General features: G+C 42.3%; 1 protein-coding gene across 2 annotated transcripts in view; it reads right to left on the bottom strand.

Annotated features, from left to right (window-relative positions):
* Positions 1-4,126, bottom strand: part of RALYL (RALY RNA binding protein-like) — a 939,792-nt gene extending 935,666 nt beyond the window's left edge. Inside the window, exons 1-2 of one of the 2 annotated variants that reach the window (XM_019527857.1) lie at positions 4,025-4,126; positions 2,861-2,947 (exon numbers count right to left, since the gene is read on the bottom strand). The gene's annotated coding sequence lies outside the window, so the exon portion shown is untranslated. The remainder of the gene's footprint in view (positions 1-2,860; positions 2,948-4,024) is intronic. The other variant, XM_019527858.1, reaches the window with a different exon arrangement.
* Positions 4,127-9,081: the final 4,955 nt, after the last annotated feature.

Raw genomic sequence — 9,081 nt, 5'->3', positions numbered from 1 at the left:
AGAACAAATGTGCATAACTGGCCAGGAAAAAAAATTGGCTGGAAATTAGTAAAAGGTGTATAGCCACCAGAGGCAGGAGATTCAGGAACAATTTTCCAACAGAAACAGTAAGGGCAAACAATTTTAAGGTGAAGATTGATGGATTTTTTTAACAGAATAATATGGCATGGTGTAGCAGGGGACTAGATCTGATGACCCTTGAGGTTCTTTCCAATCCTGAGTTCTTATATCAGAAAAGGCTGAGAGTCCCTTTCATCATCTCTTTGGGGACACTAGGGTGCCTGTGTCTTGCTTGTTTACAACTTCTTTTTGAGTGAGGGTACTTAGTACCTTGTAGTCAGGCCACTCATTTGTCAGACTTTCATCCAACTGTTAGCAAAGACTGAATATTTAATGGAAAAAACTGTTACTTTCCAGGGCTTTCAGTTTAGAGATCTCTGTACAAGCATATTAATTCCCTCACTTCTCTTGATCAGAAGAAGAATTTAAAATATAAAGACACTGATAAATGTCCAGAAATTAATATTCACAGAAGTAAAATTTACTACAGAAATACAATGATTTCCCACTCAGTGGTTTTCTTTTTTTATACATACTGAATGCAGCAAATGCTGTAGTAAAAATAATACCCCAATTCAATAGGTAGGCATTTTAGTAATTTCAAGTGTATTACTTATAAAATTCATTATCCTAAAACCCACAAAAAGGCAACCCCTAGTTGTGGACAATGCTTCTGGCTTTTCACATGTGATTTCAAAAAAACTTCATTTATGACATAAAGCAGTACATGCATGGAAACTCCAAGTTGAAGCTGACAAACCTTTCGTAACTCAAATCCTACCAAGACCCTGCAGGATGCAGAGTGTTAAATAGTGTTCTCCTTACAAAATAAGGCCTGCTGGCCCAGATTTTTAAAAACACATAGGCTGCCTTGGACACAGTTAAGTTGTACATGCAAAATAATTTAACCCCAACTTGTACACATGGAAAAGTTCATATAAATGTACATATACACTCCTAACTCATGAACATATAACAAGGTGCCCAAGAGTAGTGCAAGTCTAAAACTTATTATCTTGGACTTCAAGCCAAGATAAAGTGAGCAAGATTTGGCTTAGAGTCAGCAACTATCTACTATCCAAATTACTCATACAACACACCTGCAACACTGAAAAAAGGCAAGACAAGCCATGGACCAAAGGGAAGTCAGCTGGAAACTGCTTGCCTAATTTATTTGTTTAGACATCTGCACAATGCTAAAAATGCCTGGCTAGCTGTCCACTCTCCTCAGTTTCAAGGAAAAAAAACCTTGTAATTTAAAAAGAAAAGGAAGCAACAGAAGATAGCATTCTGATCACTATTTATATTCATGTATTTCTCTTCATCTCCATTATGAAAATATAAGCAGTCTGAAACTTCTTAAATGTGGATTATTTCACCAATAGATTGTAAGTACTCCAAAGAACTCATCATCATCTATCAGATAAATATCTAGATAGTGGCTTCTTGAAACATGGATTATTAGCTCAATATACCGTCAAAGGTAGTCCATCATGTCAATGCAGCTGCCATGCATGCAAAGTACATCTTTTTACTAAGTATGTTTATTACACTTTTGTAGAAAAAGGACACCATCCCTACATAATCACTACATTTCTACAGAGATAGCCGAGGTCAGTGGATTTTGTTGCTCCACATACTCAGCAAAATAACTGTGCATCACACTTGGTATACAAACTTCCCAATTTCAAAGAGCAAAGTAGTTAGAAGAATACAGCGTCTCTTTCAAATGCCCCTGTATTCCCATCAGTTCAAAACGGACAAAATGTTTGGTTAAATCTGGGGAGGGAGGGAAACTGTTTCTCAAAAGAGAGTTTCCTTGTTATGGCTGAATGCAGAGTATATTTTTAGAAGGGTGTTATAAATCTCTGAAAATTGTCTACACACAACGCTTTAAACGGTCCCATCAGCATAAAAGTAAACACAGAGAACACTGCAGATTGAAACAATCAGTACTTCAACTTTAACAAATCACTTCCTTGGGGGGGAAGAGGGAAATCACCACACCTCTCAGGTGGAAAAATCTCTCCAAATCTTATTTTAGTGATCCAATACCCTGCCTCTAAATCAGGGAGGGTCTTAGGCACTGCAAAGCAGTTACATGCTCTTAGTGGGAAGTAACAGTTTCTTCCCCAATCCTGAACTCTCAGTGACCGTCACGCGAAGTCACCGCTTCCCATCCCTGGCAGACAAGTAACATTAATAATCATCCAAACAAAACGAAGCACCTGAAAACAAAGATCGGCTCCTAATTAATCTCCATCCCAATGAGCCAAGCCTGACAAGAGCCGATCTGCTGCCTCGTTCACTCCTGAATAGGAGGAACAGAAGTTGGAAATCTTCCGGATATGGAGTATATCTGGCAACGAGCCAGCCTCTCGCAGGGCTTCTGCTCTGCTGCTTCTCTCCCAGCCACCTAAGACTTAGTAGTGGGCATTTTCTACACCCCCACACACATCATATTTCTACCTCGCAATCCACTCCTTTTATTTTTCAGCCCTCGAAGTGTCCCCTCTCACCACCAGGTTTCATTGCGGGTCATGCCGCCCCCCCAGCCACCCTGCTACATAGTACAGTAGAGAAACCACCACTCGCAGCTTCAACCGACCTGAGCTCAATCAGTGCAATATTTTGCAAACATCCACGCGATCAGGAGGCAGACAGGGATTTAGTTTCATCTTCCTTCTACTGCGGAAATACCTTTAGCTGCGAATCCGGAGAGATTGATATATATATATTACAAAAAAATCTCGTAATATAATTTACAAAGAGTGGAAACGCCTCCAAGGAGATGAAGTACCTGCACTGGGGAGATGCTCAGTTGTTCACTTCATCTTCCGTTGACAAGGAAACCAAACCGCACTTCATTCTCCAGGAAAACCTTCCACTGCCACCATTTGAAAATGTATTTATTGGTATATATGTATCTATCTAGCACCAGCATCATCATCATGGCAATCACAAGCATTATAAGATTACGCAGGTAAAAGAATGAAGAAGTCAAATGTGCAAAAGTAAACCATCATTGGCTTGGATTTTTTTTTCTCTCTCTCTTTGGGTTGGTTTTAAGGAGGAGGAAAAAAAAGTATTTAAAAAGGATCAACTGCCACGAGCTGCAAGAAAACTTTCACGTTATAAACGGGCATCAAAAGCACAAGAAGGAGGGGGGAAAAACGCTGCTGACTGCACCGAGGGGCAAAAGGGGGAAACCACAGCAAAAAGCAACAAAACGAGCATCTTGCACCCGGCTTGCATTTTTTTTTTTTTTTTTTTGCAAGATCACAAACTCTTGGTAAATACGGCTTGTAAAACGCATTTGCAATTCCCCACCGAAAAAAAAAAGCAACACACCAAATAATATTAGTAAAGCCCCAAGAAGATGAAAAACAACACCAAAATTTAAAACCCCATCAGGGATTAAAAAAAAAATCCTCTGCAAAAAAATAAAAAGGGGAGTTATAAGACACATGCCTTTTGTTTTTGCTCTTTTTTTATTTAAAAAAAAAAAAAGGCAACGCTTTCTAGGTCATACCGTGCACCACAAAACCAGTTGCATACAGACAGAGAGAGAAAGAGAGAGAGAGAGATGAGAAAGGTCTGGCTAGAGACAGAGCCCGTCGCTGGACTGGCGAGTCGTCTCGCTTATCGCTATCGGGCTCGTCCTCCCGGCCAGGATCAGGCCCCTGCCATCCCCGCCGACTCCCAGCCCCGGCAGCACCGTCTGCTCACAGTTTAGTCCCCCATCGCATGCTAGGGAAAAAAAAAAACAAAAAACAAGAAACTTGCCCTCATAAAAAACAAAAAAAAAGGATCAAATCCCTGGAAACAATAATCAAAGAGGAAGAAGAAGAACAAGAAAAAAAAGAAGCAAAAATAAAAAAGGAAGAAAAAAAAACCCGGGACAAAAAAAAAATAAAAAAAAGGAAAAAAGGGAGGACAAGAATGCCGGCGGAAAGGTACTCACCGAGCGGGAGTAAAAGGGAGGAATAAAAATGAGTTACTACAAAATACAGTATGGCGGTGGAGGAAGGAATGAGGCGCTTTTTCTTTTTTTTTTTCCCTTTCTTTTTTTTTTTCCTCCTCTTTCTATTTTTTCCCCTCCCCTCGCTCCGGTCGCTGCCTCAGGCGGCGGGCACGTGACGCGCGGCAGCCAGGCTGACTCGCAGGCAGGGGGGGAAGGGGTGAACCCCACCGGAGGAGCCCGACTCACTCGCGCGGCGACGGCGGCGGCGGCGGGGAGGAGACTGGAGCCCGCAGCGAGCGGCGGAGGCTGGAGGCGGCGGCAGCCAGACAGGAGCAGGTGCCCCTCGCACGGGCTCCGCGCGCTGCGTGACACACGCACACGCACACGCACGAGGCAGGCAGGGGACAGGGCAGCTGGCGGCGGCTGCAGTCGGGGGAGCGTCGGAGCCCCCCCAACCTACCCCCACACGTGTGTGTGTGTGTGTGTGTGTGTGTGTGTGTGTGACGCTTGGGGGGGGTGTCGCACGCTGGGGCCACAACTAGCTCCCTCCGCATCTCGAAGTGCCCTCTCCCCGCTGCTGCGCCCGGAGCCTGCCCCATGCACCTGGCACCTGCGGCTTCCCTCCCCCGGCGCCGCGGGCAGGCAGAGGTGCGGGGCTGGGGCTGTGCCAGTCCCGCGGGGCCGGCTGCAGAGCTCTAGTCCCTGGCGCTCCCCCTCCCCCGCTGCCCCGGCGCCGGGGGAGCTGGCGATCCGGGGCGCGGGTGCGGGCTGCGCCCCCGCGCTGGACCCCTCCGCCGCCTGCTCTGCTCACGTGCCCTGCGCCCCTGCCCTGCCCTGCCCTGCCCTTCCCCCCGGGGACAGGTGGGTCTGCTGCTTTCAGGAAGGAAGTTCCCGGCAGAAAAGCAGTGGCGCCTCACCACGCCGGGTCCCTCGAGTTAACTCCGGGGAGAGGAGCTGGTCGCTTCATGCGGGTGCCCCCTCCTGTGAAGGAGCACGTACCGGATCCGCCCCCGCAACGACCGAGGGCGACTTAGACTTGGGGGCTGGACAGCCCTGTTGCACCCTGCACAAGAAACAACCCAGAAAAGCACAGCCCGAAGGCAAGCCAAGGGTCATTCTTTAATCATCCCTGTTCCAGCAGCCTTCCTCTTTCCCTTTTCATCGGCAAACCCCGCAGTTGCTCGCTGCTGGGAGGAGGAGCAGCTTTCCAGTCTCTAACTGGTAGCCCAGTGAAGGATGGGACCATTTCAGCATGGTAGTGTGAAGCCTCTGCAAGTCATCAGTGAGTCTCACTGCAGATTCTCCATGTTAAGGGAGCGTCTACACAAGGTGCATCGAGTGCAGTAGGCTAAATCTACTGCACATTAGCATGGCAGGCAAAACCTGTGCCAGTGCGCTAATGTGCAGTAATTTTAGTCTACTGTGCATTAATGTCACAACAAGACCGTTCGTTTCTGCTAATGTGCAGTAGTGCTGATTACAGCACCATAAGTTAGTATCTGGCATTACAGGTACTAAACTTAATGCACTGTAATTGCGGGGCATTAATGAATGTGTAGACGTGCCTCTTGGGATTCTAAATGGATGGACCAAAATAATTTTGGTTTCATGAGAAAACAAAATACTATGTCAAAAACCAACAAATCTCAATGAGTATTTAGTTCATGTTGGCAAATGGGTATTGTCCTGCAGCAGGGGAGGCTTGTGGAGGAAGATATCTCTGTGGAATCAGTGTGTCCAGGGCTATAGGTGCCTCCACAAACAATACATTGAAAAGGACTCTGCAAGCCAGACAACTCTTATACCAGTGTTTCTCTTCGTTCCCAAGTCAGAATTCAGATGTCGGGAAAGGAGAGAACTGTAAGTTAGAATAGAAGATATCACTGATAGGAATAAGTGCAGAAGAAATATCCAAGTCAGACTAGAGGCCAAAATGAGAAAGTGGTTCCTGTATTCTCTTTTGTTTAGTTCTCTTCTTTCCAATCCTTATGATTTTCCCAAACTTTTTATTTCTTTGTTTTAGTCATTTTTTTTAGATCAACTATTTTCCCCTTACACATAAGCAATAGTAGAAACAATGTTCCACTATGCTCATGCTGTTCTACTTTTTCCATTGCCATATTTATTCTGTGTGGGTTCAATTTAAACACCAGTTATTTTAAGGGAAAACATCCACATAGCCAATCAGGATGCAAAAGAACAATAAGATTACTACTCAAAAAGAAAATTACTGCCATGATCAGTACAATGATGATTTTCTGAAGTCAAGATTGACAGCAGGATCCCTGCATCTTCGTCTTCTAACTCAGCCCTTCCTTATCATTTGTTAAGTCCATTTCCCCACAAATTTTCTGTCCTTCCAGTCCTATATCTCCACCTTAGCGTTTTGGTGGGTAAAAAATAAAACTCTCCCTTTCTGTTTCTTTTTTGTTCTCAACTTGTTTTAAAATTGTAGCTCTCCATAAGAAAGAATAATGGCTAGAGTTTAACAATATAAAACAAAACATATGCTTCTTTGGGTTTCTTTCTCTTTATTTTTGGTTTTAAATTTGTTCTGGCTTTTCATACGGCTCCCAGCTGCTCTTTTATGACTGAGTTTGGCTTTCAGCACTGGGACTGTAGATCTCAGAACTCTGAGGGAGCTATAAATGAAGAAATATTAAGGGATCCTTAGGGATATTGAAAACCCCTAGGAAATAAAAATGGTTTATAATGTAACTAACACATCAAACAACAGTGATTTACATAGTGACAAACTCAGTCAACATTGTCAAATTGTGGTATAATCTGGAAATTCAGCATGTATAAAATATATTTTCTTGCATTCGGTCCCTGTAAGGATTAATCACTGCACGGAGAAATATGGCCCAATGAGCTAAGGAGTAAAGCCCAATCCTATAGATTTAGCAGTATTCAGCTTGAAAGCAAATAAGTAGGTCCCAATAAGATTCCAATTTGCAGGATCAAGGCCTAAATTAGAATTTCCTTTTGTTGTTGTTCTATTGCCATCGCTGCTTATTATTTTTATATAAGTTTGTGCACGTTTCTTTCTGAAAAATAAAAATAAAATAAATTATTTAATGTAAGAGCATGTACCATTGTCCAAGAAATGATCTAAATTCTGAGTGATGGATCTATATCCTATCAGGAACCTGGATAGATATAGTACATAGGATTTGGAATACATATTTTATGAGTTGCAGTAGATGTTATTTATAAATTGGATTGCAGTTGTTTTCGTATCAGGTAAATATGTATTTGTGCATGTTGTCATTTTTAAATTACATATATATTTGATACAGTGTAACAGCCAAAATATCATTGTGCACATCCATACTTAAACACTTACTAAAACTGCATTGTTCAGTTTGACTTAAAGGCATATATGCACAATGCTGTATTGCATTCTGTGTGAGAGAAAAGCTCCAAAATCATAAGACTTAACTTCTCAGTCTAGGCACGATCATAAATATTGAGAAAATGAACTCTCAAGTTTGTAAAGACTTGATCATACAGAGTGTAGGTAAAAGTCAGGGAAGAGGACAGCTGATTCACCAAAAGGTGCCCAGAATGGTGATTTTCTACTCATACTCTGATTATGAGAACTAAATTGTTGGAGGTAAATGCTGTGTGTCATCTGGCAAGAACACGGTGTCCAGGGTAGGTTAAAAAGGACTGAGTAACGCATGGGATGTATCCTAATAGGAACTGCTTCTGGCCCTTCTTCTAAGAGGTCCTGGCCCTACAGACTTCTGAATGCTAGTGAAAGATGAATGAAGAGCTTAAGTGAGAGAGATCAGCATCTAATGCATAGATTTTACAATCTGGTACGTGGAAGTGTGCACAATACTCAACAAAAGGAGCCATGCTTGTCACCAGCAATGCATCAATTAAATTGGAAGAGAAGGGACAGGGGCCTAACTAAGGTCACAGCCAAGGCAATAGATGTTTAAATTCAACTCACTGCATGCAAATGATGTGCCTAGTGGCCATTTTTTAATTTTTCATATGCTCCTGCTATCTGGCAATAAAACCTCATTGAAGTGAATTCAAAAGCTGCCTTTAAAAGTAACCAACAATATGGCATACCTGAGCAATTCTGTACCTTGCCTACTGATACAAAAGATTCCCAAGAAATATCATTTTTTACAATCAGCTGTTCAATGCCATATGAAAGATGGTGAACCTAATGTTCTTGTTAGCCATCTGGACTATGCTATGCTTAGCAGTCTCACTGGTGATTCAATGCAATTTCTCACAATCCCTATATTTCCAGCTGTAGCATCAAACACCTGTCTGGGATAGAAATAAGCAAATACAAAGACTGCCATCACACCCATCATCTGTATGCACTGGTTTGAATTTAAGAATTTATCTATGCTGTCACCCAAGGTCTACTGTATATCCACCTTGCCCTGACTGCATTCCCCCATTCTACTGATGCTGGTATCAGTGAACACAAAGTGTTCTCATACTGTTCAAGCAAGTGTGCACATTCCCCTTCAATATGCAGACACTTTCCTGTGCAGATATTAAGCAAACACTAAGTGGTCTAGGACCAGCGCTTTGTCTTTTTACATATAAATCAGTGATTCAGCAGCTTGTATGACTGAGTCTTATGTGGGCAGAGATAGTAGGTCTCCCTACTTACTACAAAACTGTTTCAAAATTGAAAATATTCTCTTTTTGGATACAATGTTTTAGGCTCGGTTCCTCTTTTAAATTGGGTAACAAAATGTGCAATAACTACAGCATTAGTCAACATAGCTCTGGGGCTTCAGGATCAGCTAGTATGACTATGCAGAAAGATAAAGGATAGGAAATTAGCTAAATTACCAATAAATAAATTATGCATGAGCAAAAGTCATCCTTGAAGACAAAGAAAAATTTGCATTTCTTGGACAGGGATCTGCAAAAATAGCTTTTGAAAAATGAATGTTTGCTATATATGAGCATAAATTTATTTACAGATGTTTAAATCTTGGCTTTTTGTAGTTTAATTGCACAAATGATACTGAACTTAATTTTTACTTCAAATTTTAGGTGAAGCCCATTCT

This window comes from Gavialis gangeticus, unplaced genomic scaffold (assembly GCF_001723915.1).
Source record: "Gavialis gangeticus isolate Ggan-Ray unplaced genomic scaffold, GavGan_comp1, whole genome shotgun sequence".
In the NCBI taxonomy this organism is placed as follows: domain Eukaryota; kingdom Metazoa; phylum Chordata; order Crocodylia; family Gavialidae; genus Gavialis; species Gavialis gangeticus.
Note: the sequence above shows the minus strand (reverse complement) of the source record. Positions and strands in the feature narration are given on the sequence as shown.